Source organism: Protopterus annectens, chromosome 2.part1, assembly GCF_019279795.1.
Source record: "Protopterus annectens isolate FY-2018-M chromosome 2.part1, PAN1.0, whole genome shotgun sequence".
Taxonomy (NCBI): domain Eukaryota; kingdom Metazoa; phylum Chordata; order Ceratodontiformes; family Protopteridae; genus Protopterus; species Protopterus annectens.
In genome coordinates this window covers 902,264,939-902,292,770 of record NC_056729.1, presented here as the reverse complement: position 1 = coordinate 902,292,770, position 27,832 = coordinate 902,264,939, and positions in this window count along the sequence as shown.

The following is a 27,832-nucleotide window of genomic DNA, read 5'->3' as shown; positions in this document are numbered from 1 at the left end:
GTAATCAAACCACAGCAACCATATGAAAATAAAACCTTACATCTAGAGGAATTCATTATTTAAAAGGAGAAAGAAGACCCTTACAAATTTCCTTATAATGAAGGATTTTATTGTATTGAAGATGATCCTTCATTATATATAGAAACATTTAGGCTTGTTTCTTCCCTTTTCAAATAAGGAGTTTATCTAGGTGTGAGGTGTTATTTTCATATGATCTGGGCAGGATTCTGCAACAGTTTCCTAGGGCAGATGAATTACCAGAGAAACTAAGAAAGGCATGAATCTTGTCTACACTAGATTTGCTGAACTGGTATTCACAAATTAACTTAAAAGCTGAAGCCAAAGAGAAAACATAATTTATTACCCCTGGTGGCTAGTTTCAGTGTATTGTTCTCTACTTTGAGTTCTATGGTAATTATATAACTCTTCAAAGCCTTATGGCTCGAGTTTTAACATCCCATAGTTATTATTATGATGTTTAGATGACACTGCCATTCACTATGAAAACTATCCATCCTTCTTATCTGGCTAAACTGCAGGCTGTATTAGATATCATAAAAAAAGCAAAGCTAATTGCTAACACTTTTTAAAGCAAGCTGACTGAAGTGACATACCTGGGCTATGTGGCAGGCTGAAGAATGGACAGATCCCAAAAGGAGAAGGTGGAGGCTGTGAGGAACAGGCCATTTCCAATTACCAAAAAGCAAGTGATGATATCCTGGTGTTAGACAGATACTACAGGAAGTTTGTTTCCCCATTTGCATATGTAATAAGGCCCTTAACCAACTTAGCAAAAGGGAAGATGACACTAAAAATAAATGTCTGGCAGAAGTAGATAAATGCTTTAAAATATAAAGAAAAGACTATGCAGAGTGGTGTTACTAGCTTTTGCAGACTTGTTAGGCCATGTCTCATGTACCCAAGTATTTTAGAGGTGGGACTCTGGGCTGTAGTGCCACAGTTCTGGGCTAGGGAAGAACAGTCATTTAGTTAATAGATCTGTAAATTAAGTAAGGCTGTGATAAAATACATGACAAGTGAGAGAGTATCCCACAATAAAATGGGCTGTCTCATTTATTACATACTCTTTTTTGACAGAAAGTTAACAGGTGGTATCTGATCGTGTTACCGTCCTGCAGCTTTAAAAGCAACCGATAGTAACACAAAATTTTGTCACTGGGTCTGGTCTCCTCAACTTTTTATGTTAAATATAAACTCAATATGAGATACTGGTATGAGAACATATTTGGCCATTTACCTGGGCTAGAAACCAAACTGACTGGCAGTAGCACAGCTTGGTGGATTTCACTAGTTGAAAAATACAATTGACTGAATGCTATGTAAGTAGTGGTGTAATATTTGTGACTCAAAAATGTGCACATAGCAGTTTAAGCAGTGTTTGTGACCAAAAAATATATTCACCCCAACCCTGATCCCACTGTTCATAAAATTATCACTTCCAACCGCAAAATAAACCAGTCACCTAATATATCCCAGCAAGATACAGACCCCAAACTCACCTTACTAAATATGAACCTGAGACGTATGTACAATACAATCCATGACATACAGTACATGCCTGCCTTGCCACATACACCCCTGATGTAGATAAAGCTACTGAAACCTGGTTAAAAACGAAATAAAGGATAATGAGCTCACCCCCCCCAGATACAATACACTCAGGAAGGACAGACAGAACAAGCACGCAGGTGGTGTAGCAATCATCTATAAACATTCCCTGACCATCACCTTACTTCCACAGACATACCCACATTTAACAATGCTGAACATCTAATAGCACTCCTAAAATCAGCAGTAGGAAAACCATGTTTAACAGCAATTTATATATCACCAGGGAATAATGTTGATACTGCTGAAAGCATCCTGTATTGTTTATCCCACAGATTAACCATGAAACTATAATACTTGGAGACTTAAATATAGACTGGCAACTCATAAATTCTACTACCCCCACTGAATCCATACACTTGTTCAACTTCAGACAATTAATCACCAAACATACTAGATTCAATAAAACTCCAGGAAAACAGATAACATTAGATAGGATTCTTACAAACAAATCAGACAAACTGACAAAAGTAGGCTGCCTAGCTGGTAGTATAAGCGACCACATACCAACATATGCAATTAGAACTCACCATAACCTTGATAAACCTATTATCTATTAACAAATAATAAAATAGGAAAAAAAGAAATACAACCAATTTCAGCAAATATAGTTTCGAAGAAAATATAACTAGAATGTACTTAGAACAATGCAGCTTGATACTGCTGTAGAACCCTTTAAAAACATATTCTTACAGACTTTAAATAATGCACTGCCAGTACATAATAAAAGAGTAAAGTCCAACCCCACACAATGGTTGACAAAAGAAACAAAAAAAATCATGATAAAAAGGAATAACCCCTTGAAAAGCTGTTATAAAAATAGAACTCAAAAAGCCCTCCAGCAATTTTGACATCTTAGAAACCTTGCAAAACTCCATGTCAAGCAGGATAAGCAAACATACAATACCAACCTAAAAGACAAACATATAAACAACCCAGAACTTTTATGGTCATCACTAAACTACCTCACATGGCAAGACCACCGGTCCCTCTCCAAAAACAGATGATATGACAGCCTCTATCCCTACATAGTTTAATTCCTACCTTATACAATAAATATTATTTCTCTTAGACACTAACATACCTGCCCCCCTCACTCTACTCCTGTCCAATCAAAAACCACCCACAGCTCTTCAATTTTAGTCCAGTACCTACATCGCGCAGAAGGACGCTGCTCCTTAAACTAAAAACTAATTCTGTAGCTGTAGACTAGCTACCACCAGACTACTTAAACATGGCTGTAGAAGTCATAGCTTTCCCTGTGTCCATAATAATTAATAGACCCATAGTAGAAAGATACATCCCATCACTGTGGAAAAAATCCTGAATCGTACCACTGCACAAGGGTGGCACATCTACAGACTTTAATAACTACAGACCAATACCTATTCTCTCACCCCCTCCAAAATATTACAGGAAAGCATCCATATGTGGCTGAAGCAATGCCTAACCTGAAATAACTTGCTGTCAGAAATGCAACATGACTTTAGGCCACACCACAACACCACTACTGCTCTACTGCATTTTACAAACATAATAAACTGTCATATAAACAATGGTCAGCTTGTGTCCACCATGTTTTAAGAGTTGTCAAAGGCATTTGATACTGTCTCACACCAGCAACTGCTCATTTGGCTCTCCTCAATAGGACTTTCACAATGCTCCTTGTTGTGGTGGCTAAAGTTTTTCTTGCGGTATCTGTAAGGAATCTATTGATCCTATAAAGGGAGCCTAGTTTCTGGTATGCAGATTTAAAGTTGTCAAGTCAAAGTCAAAGTAAACTTTATTGTCAATCAGATATACACAGCAGTGCAAGCTGAATAAAATTACCTTGCTTTGGTCCCTGTGCAAGACATAAAAATTAACACATAGTTTGAATGACAGTAAGACTAAAGCACATACAGTAATAATTAAAATATTAATAACACAATAAATTGCCACAAGTTAGTTACTGCTGATGGATATTCCTGCTTGAGTATGCACAAGATGACAGACCTTAATATGGATTCTACAAATTCTTTTGTGTTCTTGAAAGCTAGATACAGCCAAGACACAGCATATTTTATTTAAAACGATTAAGGCTTAAATTAGCTGATAAAAAAACAATTGGCATAATGGCTAAGGTCTTTGACTTCCATGCACAAGGTATAAGGTTTGATCTTGATACTTCGGCCAATGACTGCTTAGAGTTTGCATGTTGTCTCTGTGTTTCTGCGGGTTACTACTACTTCTAAAAAAAAACTGCTATTTCCATCTGAGACTCACCAAAGACTGGAGCTGTGGGCAGCAACACAGACTCTACATGGTGCCCTGTAAGGGGAAGAGTTGTATAAACTAACTGCTTTGGACATCTACTGTGATCTAATATCACCCACCCTATCCAACCACTACCTTTCTTTCCACCCCACTAACTACCTTGATTATAGCAAGCTCAGATACTCATAAGCCTAGTACTTTTTATACAGCAGGAACTTCTTATTGTAACATTTGTTAATGTCGGTTATGTACTTCACAGATAAAGATTCTAGTTGTCTACTGATGTACTATGTTCTTCGTCTGTAAATATATTTGTAATTAATTGCTAGGTTAAATTGTTAATTGCTATGTAATCCAATGTAACTACTGTCTGTTTATTTTAACTGTGGAGCTTTTTTCCCCGGGCTTCCGCTGAAAATGGACCTACATCCAGTCAGACTCCCGGTCTACAAATGTAAATAAATAAATAAATAATAAATAAATGTGCAGTATCCTAATGATAGGAGAACACAGATGACATAATGCATACCATGGCAAGGCTAGCCACTCAGTGGTACAAAATATGACTCTATGTGATTTGGTCAAGTTGAGTAATGTCGCCAAATGGGCATAGGTATTTGATGGTGATAAGTAGGTTGAGAACTTTGCCTACTTTGAACTATGCCAGGAACCCATGCTAATGGTGCCAGGGGTGTACATAGGTTCATAGGTGTGTATTAGACTAATGGCCATAGGGCCTTTACAAGCCTAGCCATAGGATTACCCTGGCATCGTGCCACCCGACCTTATTTCGCAGTGCCTCTGTCGAGTCAAGTCACTGGAGTTTTCCCCAGAATGAATTTTCTATTTCTCATCCACTCATTGAGAATTCTCTTGAAGAGGGTCAGCAAGGTGCTCTGCTTGACATGTATGGGATGTACATTCCATATCATGGGCACTCTCTGGGTTATGAATCTGCCCCTCCAGTACATTCTGTTGATTGCGGTAATGAGGTTGAGGTCTCTGGAGTGTGTGGTGTGGAGGGATTGGGATTTCTTCAGATGTAGTATTACTAACAGAACTGGGTCAGACATGGCTTTGTAAGTCAAGCAGAGATTGCCTCTACGTAGGTGATATGAGACAGAGAATAGTTGTAGTTTTTTGAGTCTGTCCATATAGGACAAGTGTTTAAGGCCTAGGATCCTTTTTGTGAGGTACTTTTGCAGCCTCTCCAGTTGTTGCAGGTGTCTAGTGCAGTACATGCCAAATGGGGCATTGTACTCGATGATTGGCCTAATGAGGGAAGAGTAGAGGGAGACAATGACCTCTTTCTTCCTGGATGCAAAACCCCTAGTAATGAGATTTTCCACATAGAGGGACTTTCTGACCACAGTGGCAATGTGGTGATCAAAAGAGAGGTTGCTGTCAACCTGTGTGAACAGATCTCTTATAACATCTTCTGTGTTCAGTGGACTACCATCAGTGTGGTAATTCATGGGAACTGGGTTTTTCCTAAAGGGGATGATGACACATTTTTTGGCATTGAGCTTGAGGCCATGGTTCTGACACCAGTTGTTGGTCTCAGTGAGGACATTCTGTAGGATGTCAACATCACTTAGGAGTTAATAATAGCTTCCAACTTGCAATCATCTGTGAACTTTGTCAGCCAGAGTCCCTTCATGTTGGCCTGGACTTCAGAGAAGTAGAAAACAAACAGGAGATGACTAAGAACTGAATCCTGTGGGACTCCACTTGTGACTAGTCAGCAGTCTGACTTGGAGTCAGCTACTTTCACACTGTGGGTTCTATACATGAGTCAGTTTTCAACCCACCTAGAGATATAGGGGTTGATGCCTAACTTAGTGAGTTTTTCTAAGATACCTGAGTGGGGAATGGCATTAAAGGCCTCGGCCAGATGAAGGAAGGCTGTACGAACCACCTCGCCTTCATCCATAGCTTTGGTAACTGACTCAAAGAAGTTGACCAAGTTGAGCAAGCATGATGCACCTTTCACAAAACAAAACTGTGTGGGATCCAGAGTTTAGAGATTCCCTATATCCTTTTTATTAGGTCCATGATGATGCATTCCATAGCTTTGCATAACAGACTCATCAGGCTAATGGGGCAATAGTTCCCAGGGTCTGTAGTCACTCCTTTGTGGAAATGGATGACTGTAGCAGTGCACCATTCAGTAGGGCCAAAGCCTGAGTTGAGACTGTGATTGAATAGGGCACACAGGTGAGGTGTCAGTTTATTTTTTTTTTTTATTTTAACATTTGTTGACCGGGAAAGTCTGACTAGGTTCCACAGATCCTGTTTTCAGTAGATGCCTGGGGAGAAATGCTCCAGAAGCATGTCTTTAGAATGTGGGAGGAAACCGGAGTACCCAGAGGAAACCCGCACGGATGCAGGGAGAACATGCAAACTCCGCACAGAAGGCACCCCAGCCGAGAATTTAACCGGAGAACCTCTTGCTGTGAGGTGACAGCATTAACCGCTGCCCCACTGCCCCACCCAGTTCACTCTGTAGTTCATGTAGAACACAGCCAGGGATATTGTCAGGTCCCATAGAAGCTGTGTTCTTGGCCTTGAACAGTGCTGTTTTAACCTGTGCAGCAGTAATACTGGGTGTCTGGCAATCCTTTGGTATTGTGATTGGTCCTTTGGTGGGGGGTGTAAAGTTGGCACTGAATCTGTCGGCCAGTATATTGGCAATATTTGTTGGCTCAGTATAGGAAATACCATTAGGCAGTAGCTTAGAGCAAATCTGGGTATTGCCATGGAGATTCTTTACATAACTATAGAAGGCCTTGTGGTTGTCTTTACTATCTGCTGCAATTCTGTTTTCATAACTAGCTTTAGAGGATTTGATGAGGGATCTCAACTTTTTGTAGAGGCTGATAAGGGATTTTTTCCAGTCTTGGTTCTTCACCTTATTCCACACCAGTTTCCTCCTTTTGTTGTAGAGTTGGTTATGGCAGGGGACCACCAGATTGGCTTCCTTTTTGAGGAGACCGTCTTGTTAATATTAGGTATGGTACAATCCATGCATTTGTATATGTGTTCGTACAGTGCATTGGTGTATGATTCGGCACTCTTGCAACTATTCTCATTTGCATAGGTGCTGTTAAGTTAGCCACCTCTGCTTTTAGGAGCCCAAAGTTAGCTTTCGAGAAGCTTTTCATGGTGGTTACCTTTTACAGGGGATGGGGTGGATTTCCCAAGGGGATTAGTTTGTGGTCAGATCTAACCAAGGAGGAGTTGACTATTGGTGTAGAGCAATGGTCACCCATGTTACTAATGACCAGGTCAAGGATGTTGCTACCTCTAGTGGGAGTAAGAATGAGCTGGACCAGGGCATTGGAAATAATGAATTCCAGGAAATTTTGGGCAAGTATATTGGTACATGAGTAGTTTTCCCAGTTAATGGAGGGGTAGTTGAAGTTGCCCACTATGAGAGTGCTAGGTTGGACCCTAATATACTCCAGGATGCTTAGGAATGTGGAGTGTGAGTCTTGGGACATGGTTGGGGACCTATAGCAGGCTAGGACCTGAATTGCTGTCTTACCCAATGTTAGCTGCACCTGAAGTATCTCTGATGTGTTATGTTGGACTGTCAATTGGAGGTGTGCACATCCTTTATGAATATGGAAACACTACTGCCTTTGGAGCTTCGGTCCAAGTTCTTGGGCCAAAATGTGTGGAATTAGTTATAGCCTGGTAGTGCAGCAGTGCTTTCTGCTGCCTTGAACCAGGTCTCTGTTAAAGCACAAATGTTGATGTTCTCCATTTTAAGGAGTGCTTCGAGAGAATGCATTATGAGATTTAGACTTCTAGTGTTGAGCAGCATGATCCTTAGATTGCATTTGTTTGTAGCTGTTACAGTGATAATTTGATATTTGGAATACCGCCTAAAAAATGCACTTTAGGGGTGGCATGAGCCTTGGCCAGTATCTGGAAGCCCAGTGGTGGCAAAGCATTGAGGTCTATCAATCATGTTATCCCAGGCAGACAGATATTGGATCCCCTTAGAATGGCACCAGAAACTTAGCCAATTGTTGAAATCAATCATTTTCTGCTTGTAGTGTGGTATCATGCTGGCTGATGGTAGGATGCTGCTCAGGGATAGAGTCATGCCCGCCTGGGTTACATAATCCGAGAGCTCCTCCATGTCTCTTTTCATGTAGTCCAGCGTAGTACATCTCAGGTCATTCACACCCACATGTACAATGTCAGAGTCATATTTTTACCTGTTGTTGAGGGACCTGAGTGCATGCGTTATGTGGTGGATCCTGGCACCTGACAGGCAGCTTACTGTTACTTTCTCCTTATTCAAACTAGTGAGTGGGACATCAGTGTACCTCACTATCAAGTCACCTATGACTAGTGTGTTGGGCATGTTGTTTTGCCTTAGGGGATTTAGTTGAGTGGCACACAGTTTAGGAGATGCCACTATTTGGCCAGTATGTGCCGGCCATAAAGGCAAGCAGCCGTGGGTCAATAAGCTGCTGGCTGTCTGGTGTCCAGTTGTCCAGCTTGAATTAATTGGGATACCTATGTTGAGTGAAAGCTGGATATAAAACTAATCATCCTTATAAACATGAACTAATAATTTCTAGATGCACTGCAGGGATACAACATGGAAGTGGATGACATGATGGTAAAGAGGAGGATATGTATCCAGTAGACAAGATGGAAGGGCAGTGCAGCAAAGTCACTTGGTTTGGGATCCAGAATTTACTACTCAGGAGGAAGGCAGGCTAGATATGGTGAGGAAGTTGTGGTGACATTGAGGCTTCAGAAGACCATGAGGGATGTCATCAGAATTAGTGACAGACTCACGGCAATCAGACTGCAGCCTAATGATAGGGCAGTATTCATAATCTCAGCCTGTACCGCAGAGCAGAGTTGTGATAGTGAGAAAAAGAGTACATTCAGACAGCAGTTGCAGGACTTTATAGATCAAGCAGTACAACATGGACTGGCATTAATAAAGGGTAACTTAAATGCACACATTGTGACTTAAATGCACACATATTGTGACTGACAGAAAAGGATATGAGGACTACTTGGGTCCACAAGGTGGAGTAACAGTAATAAAGAAGGAGAGGACATTCTAGACTTCTGTCTGGCAAATGCTTGTTAGCAACCAAGACATGATTCAGAATAGAGACATACAAGAAATTCAGGTAGACTTCCTCCTAGTAATGAAAGGGCATGGGGAAAATTAATGATTTCAACATCGTCCCCAGTGAACCAGTTGTCCTACAGCATAAACCACTGGTTGCCACAAACCACTGTAAGCAGTGGTAAAAGAAGGCTCTAAGGTCAGCAGAGACCATGATGAAGACCTGGAAGTTGACTGAAGAGAAAGCACCACAATTCAAGGAATTACTCAGGGGTCTAGCACCCCAAGAAGAGGAAGACATAGGTGGAGTTGAAGAAGAATGGCAGCACTTCAAACTAGCATGTGTGAGGACTGCTCAACACATAATGCAGCTGAGCCAGGTATGGAAATAAGGTACATAAGAAAAACTGGTGGTGGAATGGAGAAGTCCACAAAGTCATCAAAAGAAAGAGAAAGTCTAGGAAGTCATCAAAAGTAAAAAGTAGTACAGGAAAAAGTAGGAGGGGTTCCCAATGGGAGTGGGAGTGCATCAGGGTTTAGCTCTGAGCCTATTTGTATAAATGACACAGAGTTTCAGGTGTAATAGAGGAATGCCAAAGAAGTTGAAAAGTAACATTTACAAAATAGTGATGCAACCAGTACTACTGTAAGATACATGAACATGGACAGTGAAGGCAAAGCATTTAAGGAAGGTATAGGTGATGGAGATGAAGGGCTTGAGATGATGGTAGGATGGACACTGTGGGGCAGACAAAGAAATGATGACATAATAGCAGAAACCAAATTAGCTCCAATTTCAGAAAAGGTCAAAGAGAACGGATTACAGTGGTTTGGGTCCATGTGCAGAAAAGCAGAAGCCACGCTGGTGAAGAAGATTTGTGGCAGATAATAAAAGCAAGAGGAAAATATGGTGTCCAGCAAAAAGTTGGATGGATTGAGTGAGAGAAGAACTGTGACAGTCTGGCGTTAGTGTCAAAAAAGATAGGAGAGAGGCCTTGAATAGATTGATATAGCAACAGGTGACATGATGCCCCGACCCCATTGTAGAAAATGGGAAAAAGGGGGTTAATGATGATGATGGTTAGCAGATAGTATTTGTTGTATCATCATCATCATCATCATCATCAGCCCCCTTTTTCCCATTTCTCTACACGGGGTCGGGGTATTGTGTTAACTGTTGCCAACTCTCTCGATTCAGTGCCACACTCCTGCCTTCTTCAACACTCATGTCTGACTGTCGCAGATCTTCTTTCACACAATCCATCTCTTTGCTGGATGTCCTCACTTCCTCTTACCTTCTTCCTGTCTGTCCCAAATCTTCCTCACCAGATTGTCTTCTGCTTTTCTAGAAATATGCCCAAACCACCGTAATCTGTTCTCTTTGATATTTTCTGAAATTGTAGCTACTCTGGCTTCTGCTTTTATGTCCTCATTTCTTCATCTGTCCTACAGTGTGCATCCTACCACCTTTCTCTGGCACCTCATTTCCATCACCTCTAGCTTGTTCAAATGATCTGCCTTTACTGCCCAGGTTTCTGTACCATACAGTAACATTGGTCACACTACTGTCTTGTACACCTTACTTTTCAGCTTCTTTGGCATTCTTCTGTCATAGACTACACCTGATACACTATTCCAGTTGTCTGAAGCCCCTCTGATTCTAGCTTTGACCACTTCATTCAGGCTTCCCTTCTCCCTAACTATCCCTCCCAGATACTTGAAGCTGTTTACCTGTTCCACTGTCTTCCCTTTTATTTCTATTCTCAGCTTCTTCTGATTTCCCAATTTGCTGCCATTACCAATGTCTTATCTGTGCTTAGTTTCAACCCGTGTGCCTACAGATTTGCATTCCATTCTTCTATCCTTTGCTGATGTTCTAGCTCAGAGTTTGCCTGCACTGCCACATCGTCTGCATACAGCAGCTTTGTTGATCCGTCCCCTCCAACCTGTTTGTTAATGTAGCCCATCACCAGTATGAAGAGCAGTGGGCTCAGAGCTGAACCCTAATGTACCCACACTCCAACTGGGAACCCCTCTGTGAGGCCGAACACTGTTCATACTTGAGTCATTGGGTCCTTGTTCATAGCCTGCACTAATTATACCAATGTTTCTGGGACTTCATACCACCGCAGTATTGCCCAGATCAGCTTTCTTGGGACCTTGTCATATGCTTTCTCCAAGTCTAGGAATGCCCAGTTGGACTGTCTCCTTATCTCTAGCTTCTTCTCAAGTATCTGTCTCAATGGAAACATCGGGTCAGTTGTGCTGCATCCTGATCTGAATCCAAACTGCTTTTCTCCCATCTTACATTCTACTACTCTGCATATCTGTTTATCAATCACCCTCTCCAGAACTTTCATGCAGTGGGATAGGAGTTTGATGCCTCTGTACTGCACACAGTTGTGGATGTCCCCTTTGTTCTTGTACATTGGCATGAGTATGCTTATTCTCCAGTCATCTGGGATATGCCTTTCTCTCCACACTGCTATTAGTACCGTCAGGAGCCAATTCTCCCCATCTCACCCAGCATCTTTATCATATCTGCTGTGACCTAATCTGAGCCTGCTGCTTTCCCTGACTTCATTTTCCTTAGTGCTGTTCTTACTTCTTCTAGGGTGGGCTCCTTTTCTTCTCTCATTATAGGCTGTTTCTGGGGTAGTACAGCTTCTGCACATTGTTTTCATTCAGGAGCTGCTGGAAATACTCCTTCAATCTGCCTTTGATGTCCTCTGGACTCGTGAGCAGATTGTTGCTGGCATTCCTTATGAAGGGTGACTGACTAGCTTTTTTATCTTTCTTTCTTTGCCTTGCAACCTGTTACAATTTGTTTGTGCCACTTACTGAGTCACTTTTTAGAAGTTGGTACAGTGCCTATGATGCCCTATTCTTTGCTATTGCAACTTCTTTCTTAGCTTCTTTGCTAGCCAACCAGTTGTTCTTCCTAGCCTGGTCAAATTTTTCTGTCTCCCACTTCTTCCTGCACTCCTTCTTTCTTTTGATGACTTCCTGGACTTCAGCATTCCACCACCAGCTTTCCTTATGTACCTTATTTCCATACCCTCTATCAAGGAAGGAAAAAAGTATGTCATGGACTATAACTACCTGGTAAAGCAGATCCCTATCTAGTACCCTTTCAGGTCTCAAAAGTTCGCTGGGAGCCTTAGCAGGCAGCTGCCTTACCCCCATTCTGTAGCCACAAAACAGCCTTTACAACCAGTCACTTTCCTCACCCCCCCACACCTTAATTTGTCTCTTTCTCCAGTCTCCTACACTATTTTGACTCCCTTACAACTTCTACTACAATACCAGAGCTGCCCACTAGGGGTCACCCCTCTCCCATCCATCTATCACTCCCTCTCTCCCTGTGCTACCTTGGTATTCTCTATCTATTTACTAAGCTTCCTGCCTGTTCAATTCAATACTTACATGGTGCCTTTCAGTTGGTACCCACCTAGCTGTCTCTTTCCTTAGATTTCCCCTCTATCTAAAACCTCTCCACTCATGTCCTGCCTTCCAACTTGTAGCTACCTACTTTACTGATTGTTTCCTCACTAACGTCTCTTCCTTTGCCTCAACCCTCCGTTAAGCCTCTTGGCTCACTTCGCTCCCCTACCCTACCCCCAATTCTCACCCACCCCAATACATCTTAATTTATACCTACCTAACCACACCCCTCTCCTCTTCAACCATACACAACTTCCCAACCATTAACCAATCTTGTCCTTTCCCTCCATTTTTTATCTTTTCTAACCACTCCCCTTCACTATCTCTATCACCGCTATCTTGCAGCATCACACCCACGTCCTTGGTACTAACAACTACAACTTGCTAACCTCCTCTGCAATGTATAAACTCCCCACCATAGCTCTCAAACATATCTTACTCACACTCTCACTCCTTCCACCTCTGATAATAGCACTCCTGCTAACTTCTTACGAATACCCACTACCATCACACCTTCCCAAACCAACATAATGTACTACCTCCTCAACTCCTACCTTCCAAAACCATCACATCAACAGCACTTCCAAACCAAACTATCTTTTACCTAAATATCATAGGACAACTCACATAAAATATTCTAACCTAAAGCCCAGAAGACTAACCCTCCCACAAAGTAAATATACAGACACCACATACCTAACCCTACCACTCTCTCTTAAAGATGGTGACATTCACCCAAACCCAGGGCCAATTAGCTCCTCTATTAATCAGACATTTAACCAAATCCCTACTAACAGCCCCCTACCAAAAAAAACAACAACTCACTCTCAATAGCCAACCTTAACATACATAGTATTAATAACAAAACAACACAACTCCCATATCTTACAACTCTATTCTTTTGATATTATTTGTCTAACAGAAACCTGGTTAAAACCTTCAACAAAAGACACTGAAGTTACCCCTCCTGGCTACAATATCTTGCGTCTTGACAGGGTATCCAAAAAAGGTGGTGGAGTAGCTATCTTATTTAAATCTAGCCTTCAAATTACCACTTTCAACCAAAAACCTCATCACAACTCTAATGCTGAAATTCTTATTACCAAACTCAAACTAAATTATGTTAAATCTATCTTTATCATCTGTATTTATATCCCCCCTGGAAATAATATCTCTACCTTTGAAAACATCCTATGTTGGCTATCTCTAAACTTACCCCAAGAAACAATCATCCTAGGTGACTTAAACATTGATTGGCATTCTTGTTGCAACAATCACCCTACTAGCCACATTAATCTTTATGGTTTTACACAAACTATCACCTCCCCCACTAGAATTAATAAAGCTAACAATAAAGAAAGTACCCTTGACTGGATACTCATCAACAATCAACCTCATACTTATGAAACAGGAACCCTTCCAGATGATATAAGTGATCACCTATTAACCTTCATTATCAGGCTCAAAACCAACCCTACTACCCAAAATATAACTAGAACAATCAGAACCAAAAAAAACTTCAACCTGGAGCTCTTTCAAAATGAGCTTAAGGCATGTAACTGGTCCCCATTAAAATACCTTTCTCTTGATGAAGCTGTGGATTACTTTAACGCTAAGTTTCTGACCATACTTAATTACCATGCCCCCACTCGCTCTATCAGAATTAGATCTAAATCTGCCCCCTGGCTCTCAAAAGAAACGAAGCAAAAAATCCATCTAAGAAATAAGATCTCGAACAAATCCCGCTTAACTAAAAACACAACAGACTACCAACACTACAAACAACTAAGAAATGACACCAAAAAAGCAATAATGAACGATAAAAAAAACTATTACCTAAAATCCCAGCAAACACCCCAAAATAACCCTCAAAAATTCTGGGCTAGCATAAATCAGTTACTACAGCCAAGTAAACCTATCACACCCAACCCACAAGGCTCTGACACAAAGAATCCCAACCAAATTGCTAATGACTTTAATTCTTTCTTCACCGAAACAATTCTAACTCTAGCCAGTCAACTCCCTAGAATAGACACAACTATATCCAACTGCAACATAATCCCACCTCCCCCATTTTGTTTCCAACCTGTCCCACCAACTTACATTCTCTCCCTTATCAAAAAACTCAAACCATGTACTCCCTCTGCTGACCTACTACCCGCAGAATTCTTGCAACTAGCAGCCAAATCCATAACCTACCCAATTTCCATACTCATCAACAGAACCATCACTGAAGGTCATGTCCCTAAACTTTGGAAAGTTTCCCATATTATCCCTCTTCATAAGGGTGGAAATTCTACTGAAATCTCAAACTACCACCCTATAGCCTTACTCTCTCCCTTATCTAAGATCATGGAAAGATGTATACACAAGCAACTGCTTGACCATCTTCTCAAAACAACCTACTTTCTAATGCCCAACATGGCTTTAGACCTTTCCACAGCACCACCACTGCCCTTCTCTCCTTTACAGAAACTATCAACAAAAATCGCAACCAAAACACCCTTTCCTCTTCACTCTTCTTAGACCTGTCCAAAGCTTTTGACATGGTCAACCACCAAATACTTATACAGATTATTCAATCTTTGTCCTTGGAAACCCAAACCATTAACTGGTTCAAATCCTACTTAAATAACAGACATCAAGCAGTACTCTGGAACTCCACTCTATCTTCCCAGCTACCTGTCAACATTGGAGTCCCCCAATGGTCCATATTGGGTCCCCTCCTATTTTCTTTATTTATCAATGACCTCCACCAAGTAGTTCTTCAAGCTACATGCATACAATACGCAGACAACTCCACACTCATCTGCTCAGCCACATCTGTATCAGATCTTCACTCCCTTACACAACACATATTTAACTCTGTAGAAGAATGGTTTTCACAATGCTGTCTACTAGTTAACCCAAAAAAACTAAACTCCTTCTCTTTACACTCTCCAATAAATCTCCACTTATAGACTTCAATAACAACTAAAATGACACAACTATATCGCAAGATCCCACTACCAAACTATTAGGAATCACCATAGACAACAACCTTAACTTCAATACACATATAAGCAACACTCTGAAAACCATTAATAAAAAATAGGCTCTCTTTACAGAATCAAACCTTTCCTAACCCCAGAATCTAGAATAACTATTGCCCACTCCCACCTTATATCTCCCCTTCTCTATGCTTCTCCCATTTTCACTAACTTTTCAAAAAAGAACCTATTGAAATTAGAAAACTCCTTCAACAACATAGCCAGATTTTTTACAGGTAACCCTTTCAGAACCCACCATTGTACTAATCTAAAGCAACTTGGCTGACTTGAACTTCAACAGCAACTTAAAATTAATCAACTTGCCATAGCCCATCAAATTCTCAATCAACCTGACAAAACACCTATACTATCTATCCTTATCCACCCCTACCACAACCTAAAATCCCTAAGGTCCGCACACAAACTTCTTGTAAATATTGACAAAGCAAACAACAAGGCTGGTGATTCCCTTTTTTCCAACACTGTGGGAAAACACTGGAACCTACTACCCTTTGAACTTTCTACTATTCCCTCAAAAGCTCTGTTTAAAAAGAGACTTAAGCTCCACCTCAAATCACAATGGATGTGCCCCTGCACTAATCCTGACTAACTCTAGCTCTTGCCACCGAAATAAAAACCCATATCTTATAACCCCAAATCTACCTCTTATTTACATCCGCTGATCTATTTCTCCTTTCCTACTTTTTCAAAAAAAAAAAAAATACATTATACTAATAATCGTTCTGAAAGTCATTTGTAACAGTATCTTTGTCACAAATTATTTTTCTCTTTTTGTTGTAACTACTGTATTTTTTACAATCTATAACCTTGACAACAGTTATAATGCTTTTTGTTTTATGTTTCTACTTTCATGTTATTTTCCTGATTGTTAAATTAATCTCAAACTTTGGAGCTTATCTCCCCGGGCCTCTACTGAAAATGGACATATATCCAGCTAGACTAGCCCAGTCAACAAATGTAAAATAAAATAAAATAAAATAAAATAAATACCTGGCTCGGCCACATATCTTTTCTGTAGTTCTAACACATCTTGTTTTTAGGCTCTGCCATTCTTCTTCAACACCACCTATTTCTTCCGCTTCTTGGGGTGCTAGAGCCATGAGTAAGTCCTTGAACTGTTGTACTTTCTCTCCTGTCAACTTCCAGGTCTTCAGCCTGGTCTCTGTTGACCTTAGAGCCTTCTATGACCCCTGCTTACAGCTGATTGTGGTAGTGACTAGTAGTTTATGCTGTGGGCCAACTGTTTCACTGGAGATGACTTTGCAATCATGGATTCTACCCTGGTGCCTTTTCCTTAGTTGCATGTTGGCCACTCTTGTATGTGATCTTTTGACTGCCTCTCTTTCTGAATCATGTGTTGGCTTCTATCAAGCCATTTGCCAGATAGAAGTCTATACTGGCTTCTCCTTCTTTATTCCTATTGCCCCACCCATGTGGGCTACGGCAGTCCACATAGGCTGTTCTGTCTGTCCCGATATGTGCATACAAGTCACCCACTATCAACACCAATTCATGTTGTCCTGCTTTATCTAGTAGGTCCTACAACTGCAGTCTGAATGCACTCTTTACCTCAGTATCACAACCCTGCTGTAGGGCATAGGCTGAGATTATAAATACTGCCCTATCATTTCACTGGAGTCTGACTGCCATGAGTCTGTCATTAATTCTGATGATATCCAATACTGCCTTCTGAAGCCTCTATTTCACCACAATTCCTACACCATTTCTAGCCTGCCCTCCACCTGAGCTGTAGACTCTGGATCCCAAGACAAGTGGCTTTGCTGCACTGCCCTTCCATCTCATATCTTGGATACATAGGATGTCCAGCCTCCTCCGTATCCTCATGTCATCCACTTACAAGCTGTGTCCTGTCAGTGAACCTACATTAGGCGTAACAATTCTCAGTTCATGTTTGGCAGGTTGGTTGGCTTTATGTCCAGCTGTCCAGTGATCACTCAACAGAGCTATCCCAGGTAACTCAGGCTGGGTAGCTTATTGACCTGGGCTTTATGGCGGGCACACACTGGCCAATAGGGGCACATAAACTCCTCTCATTATTAGCATGGGTCCCTGGCATTGGTCAGAGTAGGCCGGGTCCTCGACCCTCTTATCACCAGTAACTACCCATGCCCATTTTTGGCGACATTAGTCAACATGATCAAATCACCTAGAGCCATATTTTACTTACACCGTCAAGTGGCTAGCCCTGACACAGCATGCAGTCTGTGATCCGTGTTCTCCTATCTTGAGGATACTGCGCACCATAGTAAATGCCCAAAGCTGTTGGTCTGTACAACTCCTCCCCCTATAGGGCACCATGTAGAGTCTGTGCTGCTGTCCACAGCTCCATTCATTGGTGAGTTTGAGATGGAAACACTCAGCATGTTTTTTGGACATGGGAGAAACCCCACAGAGACACAAGGAGAACATGCAAACTCCAAGCAGGCATTGGTCAGAGGTCAGGATCGAACCTTGTACCTTGTGTATGGGAGGCGAAGACCTTAACCACTAAGCCATTTGTATGCCAGTAATATATCTGTTTAAAAACTTTATATTTATTTCCTTATGCAAAAATATTTCTGTTTGCAGATTTATTTATTAAGTATAGTGCTTTATCTTCATTTCAAGTAAGTAATTTTATTGTTGAATTTTTAATGCTCATGGCTTATGGTCTGTGCTCTTATTATCTTAACTGCATGCATGTTAAACAAGTGTAGAATTAATTGTGGGCATCACTCTTTGAAGCAGTTTATTCAAGTTATTGGTCTCATTCTGATATGTAAATGTCTTATTTTAAGGTTAAATAGTAGTTTTAAGTCCTCATTTTCCCAAAGTAGTTTGGCTAGAGACAGTGGACTACAAACTTGAGAAAAGGTTACTTGCACTAGAGAGAGATGTGTGTGTGTGTGTGTGTGTGTGTGTGTGTGTGTGTGTGTGTGTGTGTGTGTGTGTGTGTGTGTGTGTGTAACAGGTTTCACTTTATTTACTTATTTATTTATTTATTTAGTTTGCCCAACTTACCACTGACTTGAGATTATCAGTTTTATCCTGTGTTTTGTTCTTCATGGTGACATGACCTTGGAGTTCTCCATCTTGTATTCTGAGCATATCTAAACAATCCTACCTTGGTTTGTGATTTACTTTGGAGCTGACTAGTAAAAGAAGTTTTATTTGAATTTATATTTTATTTATTATCACTGTTTTTCACTGTTTGTAGGAAGAAAGGGCTAGCTTGTTAACAAGATTTACTTTGATTCATATTTTGTTGTTTTACCTTTAATTTCACTGTTGGTTGTTAGAAAGGGATACATTTTAGACAGGCAAGCTCTAGCCACCTCAAGGGGCCTAGACAGCTATAAATTCACACAGACTGCAGAGATGAAAATCCTGAGCATATCTAAACAATCTTACCTTGGTTTGGGATTTACTTTGGAGCTGACTGGTAAGAGAAGTTTTATTTGAATGCATATTTTATTTGTTATCATTGATTTACACTGTTTGTAGGTAGGAAGGGCTAGCTTGTTAACAATATTTACTTTGATTCATATTTTTTTGTTATACCTTTAATTTCACTGTTAGTTGTTAGAAAGTAAGAGGTTTTAAACAGGCAAGCTCTAAGCAGACCAAGGGCCCTAGTCAGATATAAATTTGCACAGACTACAGAGAGGAAAATCATGAGCATATCTAAATAATCCTACCTTGGTTTGTGATTTATCGATCTTTACTGTTAAAAAGAAGTGCGACTGCAAGCGAGCGACATAAAGGAATTACATCTTTTGTCTGGATTGCAGAACTTGTATTGTCAGCACAACTTTACTGTACTTACTTTAGCATTTAGTTGTATATTGCGTGTGTGATTTTTTTGTCATAGAAGTTGATTTAAGTTCTCTTTGAATTCTGTGGTTACTGATTTTGATTAATATTTTCTTTTACAATATTTTATTCATTTGAAGTTCTCTTTGAATTCTGTGGTTACTGATTTTGATTAATCTTTTCTTTTACAATATTTTATTCATTTGAAGCTGAACATGTATTCCATAAATGAGTATGCAATTAATGATTTGCTTATGCACAAATATCTTGTACAGTGTAATAAATGCTAGGCATATTTAAAGTTAGCTGATAATACATGTGATCTCTGTTCATGTCAGAGGTTAGATGATTTGATTACCATTGTTAAGAAGTAAATCTAGACTTAATGATGATGATTGTACTTGTGATATTGGCATGGCTTGGAGAACTGCTGTTTGATATATTAATGACTGGACTGGTGAAATAAATAATGTTAGGTAAAGAACAAATAGAACACATTTAGCAAATGATGCATCTATTGTCTGCAAAGATCATTCAATCCCTATGAAACAAGACAATGCCCCTGACAACTTTAGAATTCTGGATGCAAGTATACAGCAATTTGAGGATCCAGTTTGTTAAGAAGGAAACAAACAAACAAAAAAAATAGAAAGAAAGGAAGAAGTTCACAAAAAAAACAAAGAAGAAAAATAAACTGATTATGGTGGTAAAGGAAACAAAATACTTACTAAAAAGGGCATCATTTTTCCAAAAGAGAAGGTAGAAGAGCGAGACAAGTGCCAGGTGAAAAAGAAGAAATCAAAATTGAATGTAGAAGGAATGAAGAATATTACTGTAAGAAAAAAGAAGAGAATGACACATGTTGACTACATGAGCCAAGCTGTGGATTTACAATACCAGCTGGATGAGAATTTAAGACAAAATGAAAACAGTTAATTAGACTAATGGTGATGAAGATCTATCCTTCATTGGTAGAGCAGATATTACTGTGTCAGAAGCTGAAGATTCTTCGGAGCTGACAAGCAAAGATATTCTTGTAATTGGTGATTCAATTATTAGAGGAAGTGATACTTATATTTGCAGAGAAGATAATGAACATCGAATAGTGTTATGTTTGCCAAGAGCAAAAATAGAAGATGTGAGATAAGCCTTGGAACGTCTTAATGTTAAGTATGGATTTGTTTTTGTTCATGTCGGTGCACATGATGTCATCCACAAGGATTCTATGACTGTTAGTAGGGAACTGCCAGCCCTCTTAGATAGTATAGCTTGTACTGGTGTTAGGACATATTTTTCACAAATCACCTATAGCCAGTTTACTGTGAATAAAAATATTTTTGGGGTAAATACCTACATGGAAAAACTGGCCTGTTTTAAAAAATGGAAAAGTGTAGAGCATCCAAGCCTAGTTTTGGATACACATGTGATCAGGCAGGATGGAGTGTATTTGTCAAGAACAGGGAAGAACAATTTTGCAGCAGATATTTTGCAATATTTGACAAATACTAGGTAGGACTTTTGCCAGGTAGAAAATGTAACAGTTCACAGATAGCAACATTTGATGCATTTCTGATGGTTGTTAATGCTAGGAGCATTAATAATAAAGTTTTTTATTAGTAAATTTGCTAAGTTTCCACAAGATCAGTGGTGTTATTTTTGTGAAACATGGTTAAAGAACAATGACTGGAAACCATTTCTGTCAGGCTATAAATGTTTTTTACTGTAACAGACATGCTAACAAAAAATCTGGAGGAAGTGTTATAATAGGGATTAAAGATAGCTATGAGACCTGTGATTACTACATGTTCAGTGATAACACCAATACTATAGATTGTGTAACTGTGACAATAAAGACAGACCTGGAACATATAACAATTGTTGGAGTGTATAGACCACAAAAGTCAAGTGCAGATGACCTAGAGGAATTCATACATTTCTTGCACGAAACACAGGAGGGAAAAATATTAGCTGGGGACTTAAATTTACCAGAAACAGACTGGAATAATATTGACTCAACAACATTAGTAAGGAAATTATTCACAACATATATTCAGGACCAACAAATTCCTTCAGGTTGTAAAAAAAACTACTAGAGGATAGAACATACTAGACATTGTTTGTGTTCCTAAAGAAATTAGTTACTTCAAGTTTTACCATTTTTGATGAACACTGATCATGTGGTTATAAAGCTTAATTTGTTGATAGATAATTCTGCCACACTGAAATCTAAACCAATGCACAGTAGGTTAATTGCAGATTATATGGAAGTAAAACAGTCACTATATAAAACTGACTGGAGTGAAGAGATCAGTGGAAAAAACTGCAGATGGAATATGGAAAGTTTTGAAAGAGAAACCCAAAAAAGGTTGAACATGAGGATCTAGGCGTACACTATCAGGGGGATATATTTCCATAAAATGATATCTGATTAAGGTTAGAGACCGGAAATATAAGAAATGGAAGAGAGGTCGAACTACAACTTTGAAAACTGAAATAAGCTAGCTGGACAAACAGATTAAGCATAGTGTGAGACAAGATCAAGAAAAATTGAAAGAAAATGTATGTAGAGATATTGAGCAAAATAGGAAGCCTTTTTATAGATACATAAGAAGTGGAAGGAGGAAAGACACAAATTGATAAAGTGTGTGCAGATTCTGCAATTTATTCTCAGACACAACAGATTATAGATATATTTACAAAATCTTATGCAAAACAGTTTGGGTCTACAAAAGGGGTAATAAGTTGTCCTACTGAAATCCAGGAAACTCCAGATGCCTGAGTCAAATTAGATTATATTGAAAAAGAACTGCACAAACTGGATCCAAAAAAGCACAGGGAGGAGACTGAATTAGTAACAATGACCTGAGAACACTTCAGCAAGAACTTATGGTACCATTATATCTATTATTCACTTGGACATTTGAATATGCAGAGATTCCTCAAGATTGGAGACATGCGATTATTAAACCTGTCTTTAAGGGAAAGGGGAATAGGATAAACCCAGAGTCATATAGACCTTTATGTCTACTTTCATTTTGTGAAAAAATAATGGAGAAGGCAATATTGGATAACTTATTGTCAGAACTGGAATAGTCGGGACTTGAAACCATATATCAACATGCATATGTTGAAAATAGATCTATTACCACCTGTAACATGATGTTCTATAACAATATAATAAAAGATATGAATGAAAAATTGTGCTGTGATGTAATTTATATAGATTTAACTTCAGCATTTGACAGGGTCTTACACAAAACACTGATCAATAAATGAGTGCAACTAGGTATTGATATACTCTTGATAAAATGCATAGCTACATGGCTTACAAATAGGACGTGGCAAGTATCATACAGCAACTGGACTGATGAAATCCTTGGTTATAGTCAGAGTGTCCCAGAGGGCTCTGTCATATCCCCTTACTTGTTTAAATTTTATCTTTCAGACCTAACATTTTCATCTGATGTGTTCTATAGTCTATATGCAGATAATCTGAAATTGGGTAAACTGATTACATGTATTACAGATAAGACATGTCTGCAAAATAACAACTAAATTGACCATTTGGGAACAGGAGAATAATATGCTGATAAATACATCAAAAACTAAGTATATTAGGTTTGGGAGACATAAATTGAAAGGTGAATATTTAATACAGCACACAGTGATTGAAACTGTAGACTCATTTAAGGAACTGGGTGTATAGGTAGAATCTGTTAGGAGTTTTTCTAATCATATCAAGTAATTGGTTAATGATAGTTATAGAACTATAGGTTGCACGAAAAGATTTATAAAGTCTAGGAAATCAGAAATAATGAAGTTATTGTTTAATAGTTGCAGTAGTACCAAACCTGAGTATGGAGTAACAATATGGAAACCCTATAAGAAAACAAGCATGAGTAAACTAGAAAGAGCACAGCGGAAATCTACCAAGAGCATCCATGGATGTGAAAATTTAAGTTATTATGAAAGATAAAATATCTGTACTTGTACAGTGTCTCTTACAGATCTCTAAGAGGAGATCTTATTCAGGTGCATAGGGCATTTAGAGATAACTACTTCTGTGAATGTTTGGGGTTATCAAAAAGTACTATTGAATCATTAGACAACCTATGCAAAATATTCTATAGGAATGAGAAGTGTACTAATAGGTTCTCTGACAGAATAGCTAATGCATGGAACAGACTACCGAATTACATTAAAGCAAATGCTAGTTTAGATATTTTAAGAACAGCCTGGGCACGTATTATGGAAACAATTATTTTGGTATATAGGCAAGTTAGAAGTGCATTAATGCCCATGCTTGAAATATTTGTATGTATGTATGTGTCCCTTTGATGGACTGCTTACATCCCTCACAATGGGAAAATCATGTCAACTGATGCTATGTACCTTCTTTGCCAGGGAGAGGATCAACGAGGCTAGAGGGAGGTTGGCATAATGGTTAAGATATTTGCCTTACAGACAAGAAGTGCAGGGTTTCATTCTCACATGGGTTAATTTGCTATGCTTAAAACAGTCTGAATGATAGTAAACCTAGTAGTAATCAATGAACCTGGAGTCATCATATTGCATCCAAGCTGAGACTTTCTTCTTAGCCTTACATCCCCAATGTGCTGACATCATTATGAAGTTTGGTTGGCAAAGGGGAGTAGACTAATTTTTGGCCCCATCTCAGACCCATATGGTGGCAAAACCTGCTCCATCTTCCTATCCCCAATCTAGTGTAATCTCTCTGAGCTCTTGTATCATCCAGGGCTCTACTACAGAGATACCCAATATGGTCTACGCCAGATTAGGCACATTCTTCTCACTGGACAGCACAATCAAGTACTTAAGCTGCTAACCAAACTTTACTCATATGGACTGCAGTCAGGGTTTCATCCCTCTGCATCACAAAGCTGGATATGTTTCAAATGCCACTGGTATGATTTCCCTGGCTCAGTCTAAGGTGTATGAAATCTTAAATAGCTATGGATCAGATCTGCAGCTGTACAGTGTAGACCATATTTTGATATAACAGGTGTTGTTTTTTTAACCAAGGCAGCAGTCAGCATTTACTATTTACCCTTAATCTGTATTATGTCACTTGTAGTGGTGTGAATAGAGAGAACATAGTCTTGCTGATATCTTGTATTTTGCACCATCAGTGCTTCATATTTAAAGTCCATAGCATCTGACATTTTATGGTATCAGTATCATAAGTCAAAAACTCTATGGTAGTGTGTGTGTGTGTGTGTGTGTGTGTGTGTGTGTGTGTGTGTGTGTGTGTGTGTGTGTGTGTATACCTGTGATTGGATCCACCACTACTCCATTCATTCTTTTATATCACATTAAGCTAAACTATTTTGTTAATTGCACTAATTAGTTTACCTGTCATTAAAATAAAGAGCTGATTAGAGGAAAACTGCATCATCTTGGCAGCCAGAGTGGTGGTGGTAGTGGTAGTGGTGTTATCTGGAATTATTTATACCTCTATATAAAGAGGTTAATTTTTAACTGTACTGATTAATTTGGTGATGCTCTGCATGAGATGTTTCACTGAGTCATTTGTGTGTGGCCAAATCAGAGATACTTTTCTATCTGCAGTAAATTAGAGATACATTTCATATGCAGTATGATGGAGTCACAGAATTCCTACAACTGATGGATGCCAAGGTTGAACCACTGTGATCATGGGATCATAGGAAGTTTATAGTCTATTGGCCCTGGGGCCCTTACAAGCCTAGCCAAGAATTTACCCCATATTCCGGCAAGTCAGCACCCAATGCCCCTGTCCAGCAGGGACACAGTTGGAATCCCAAGGGTGTATTTTCTGTTCACCATCCAGTTATCAAGGTTACACTTAATAAGGGTTAATAGTTCATAGGAAAAAGAAATGCCACGTTTCCCATCAGTGAATCGAACCCCAGTCTTCCTCATGACAGGCAGGGATACTCACCATTATATTATTGAGGAAGATGGCCTCTCAAAGAATCTAGTATGTATAATATTGCAAATATTTTTCCAACAGCTAGTATGTCTACACAAAATGACAGGAAAACATTAGTTACACAATAGAGTCTTGAGTAGTCATCTGTGATAATTAGTTATGCCGTAAAAAAATAAACAAACCAACATGTTCTTGCACAAGAATCAATCACTTTAATGCGATAAAATCACAAGAGACTTTGCACTTTCACCTTTTACAATCCGGGCATCATCAGAGTCAAATAAAAAGTCACAACAGTCACATAGATGGTAAATACAGACTGACTTAATTTCCTGTAACATCATACATTCATGAATTCTTCTTCTTCTTCTTCTTCTTTTGGCTTTTCCCGGTTAGGGGTCGCCACAGTGGATCATCTGTCTGCTCATGATTGGCAGTGGAGATTTACAGTGTCAAGTTGCCAGCCCAGCACCCAACCTTCCACAGAAGGCACACACATGCACACACTCACATCTAGGGCCGATTTAGAGTGTCCAATCCACCTACTGCATGTCTTTGGGATGTGGGAGGAAATCGGAGCACCCAGAGGAAACCCACGCAACCACAGGGAGGACATGCAGACTCCGCACAGAAGGCACCCCAGCCGAGAATCAAACCAGAGAACCTCTTGCTTACATTCATGAATAATATACTAATTTATAAAAAACACCTGTATTGTTAGAATTGCTGCAATAACAGAATAAAATACTAAGTACTAAAACTATGTATATGTAGTTAAATATTATTTTACTTAAAAACTGTTACATTCACTCAGACTTGTAGAAGCCCGTGTTTAAACCTGTTTTGCTCTTTTTTTCAGGATACTTGATATGGAAATTGTATCATTAATTCTAGGTTTTACACTGGCATTGAGTCTTAACTGCCATTCAGTTTCCTTGATCTGCAGATCAAGGTCAACATCACCCCCTCTTGTACTTACCAAAACTCTATCAATAACAAAAAATACAAACTTTTTGAAATTTGTACACTCTGTACTATGTGCGTAAAGGGTGCTGGTGCACATAGCATTTCTAATATCCTGCTATGTTCTATAATCCTGTCATGCAATTTCCTGGTGGTCTTGACTATACAGAATGCAGGGCATGAAATACAGGTGGCAATATAAACAACACTTTTAGAGTTACAATTGCAGCGCCATGGACACTGTAAGAGTCAATCTGGACATAGAGTCCGTCATTAATAAATCTACAGCTTGAACAGAAGACACATTTATGCATCCTAGAGACATATTAGTTCTTTTTAGTATTCATGTCCCTCTCCAATTTTTTTTTGATATTTTTGCCTCTACTGAAAACAATCTTAGACTCTGACCCTAATTTTTTTTTTAGGTCACCATCTAATAAGGCTTCCCAAATGTTCTTCATGCTCCCTTTTAAATGTGAGGCATCTTGATTAAATGGTAAAATCATAACATCAGTTTTGGAGCCTTCATCATAATTTACATTAATATTACTGTGACCCCCTCTTAGGATTGGTAGGAACCTGGTTGCACAGTTCCTTATTATCACTTTCTTAGTTGACAGTAAAAGTTTAATAGGGTGCCCCCCTATCCTTGAACATCCCAATTAACTTAAACAATTCTTCAGAAAATTTTTTGTCATCACTGATCAACCTGGACAGCCTCACCATCTGTCCCTTGACTACACTCATACGATGAGGTTCAGGATGACAGCTGTCAAAATGCAATAATGTATTGGCATAAGTCTGTTTCCTAAATATGTTAGATGATAGTTCTCCTGTACAGTTATATTTTGTGAGAAGAATATCTAAATAATCAATTTTATTTTGGTGTCCTCCATAGGTGAACTTTAGGTATTGAATGGTATTGTTGATATAATTCAAAAATTCTGCCACTTCAGTAGTTGTTCCTCTCCAAACTAATAGTATATCATCCAAAAATCTATAATACACATGTAAAGGGGGAAGAAAATACATTCCTCTTTTTCCACTCTACTACTAAGTATTTTATTCTGTTATTGCAGCAATTCTAACAATACTGATGTTTTTTATAAATTAGTATATTATTCATGAATGTATGTTGTTACAGGAAATTATGTCAGTCTGTATTTCCCATCTATGTGACTGGTGTGATTTTTTTTATTTGACTCTGATGATGCCTGGATTGCAAAAGCCGAATGTGTCTCTGGTGATTTTATCATATTAAAGTGACCACTTCTTGCACAAGACCACATTGGTTTGTCTGTTTATTTTTTACTGTATTCACCACACTGCTTCTGCATTTGTGGCTGCAGTCTATTTCTTAGTTATTATACTGTGCTGTACACTGACCCATAAATATTAGTGGTTAAATCAGTTCAAGGCTCCTTTTGAGTTTGAACATTTGAATGGGAACACCTTTTTTTCGATATTTTCCTTTCAGTTTTTACTTGCCTTGCAGTGCAGTCTCTCAGTATTTTGTCAGTTACTTCATCTCTGCAGAGAAATGACATTTTCTCACTTATGATTAATTTTGTCTGGGTTTGTAATTTGCTGTAGAGTTGCCTGGTAAGAGAAGTTTTATTTGAATTTATATTTTATTTG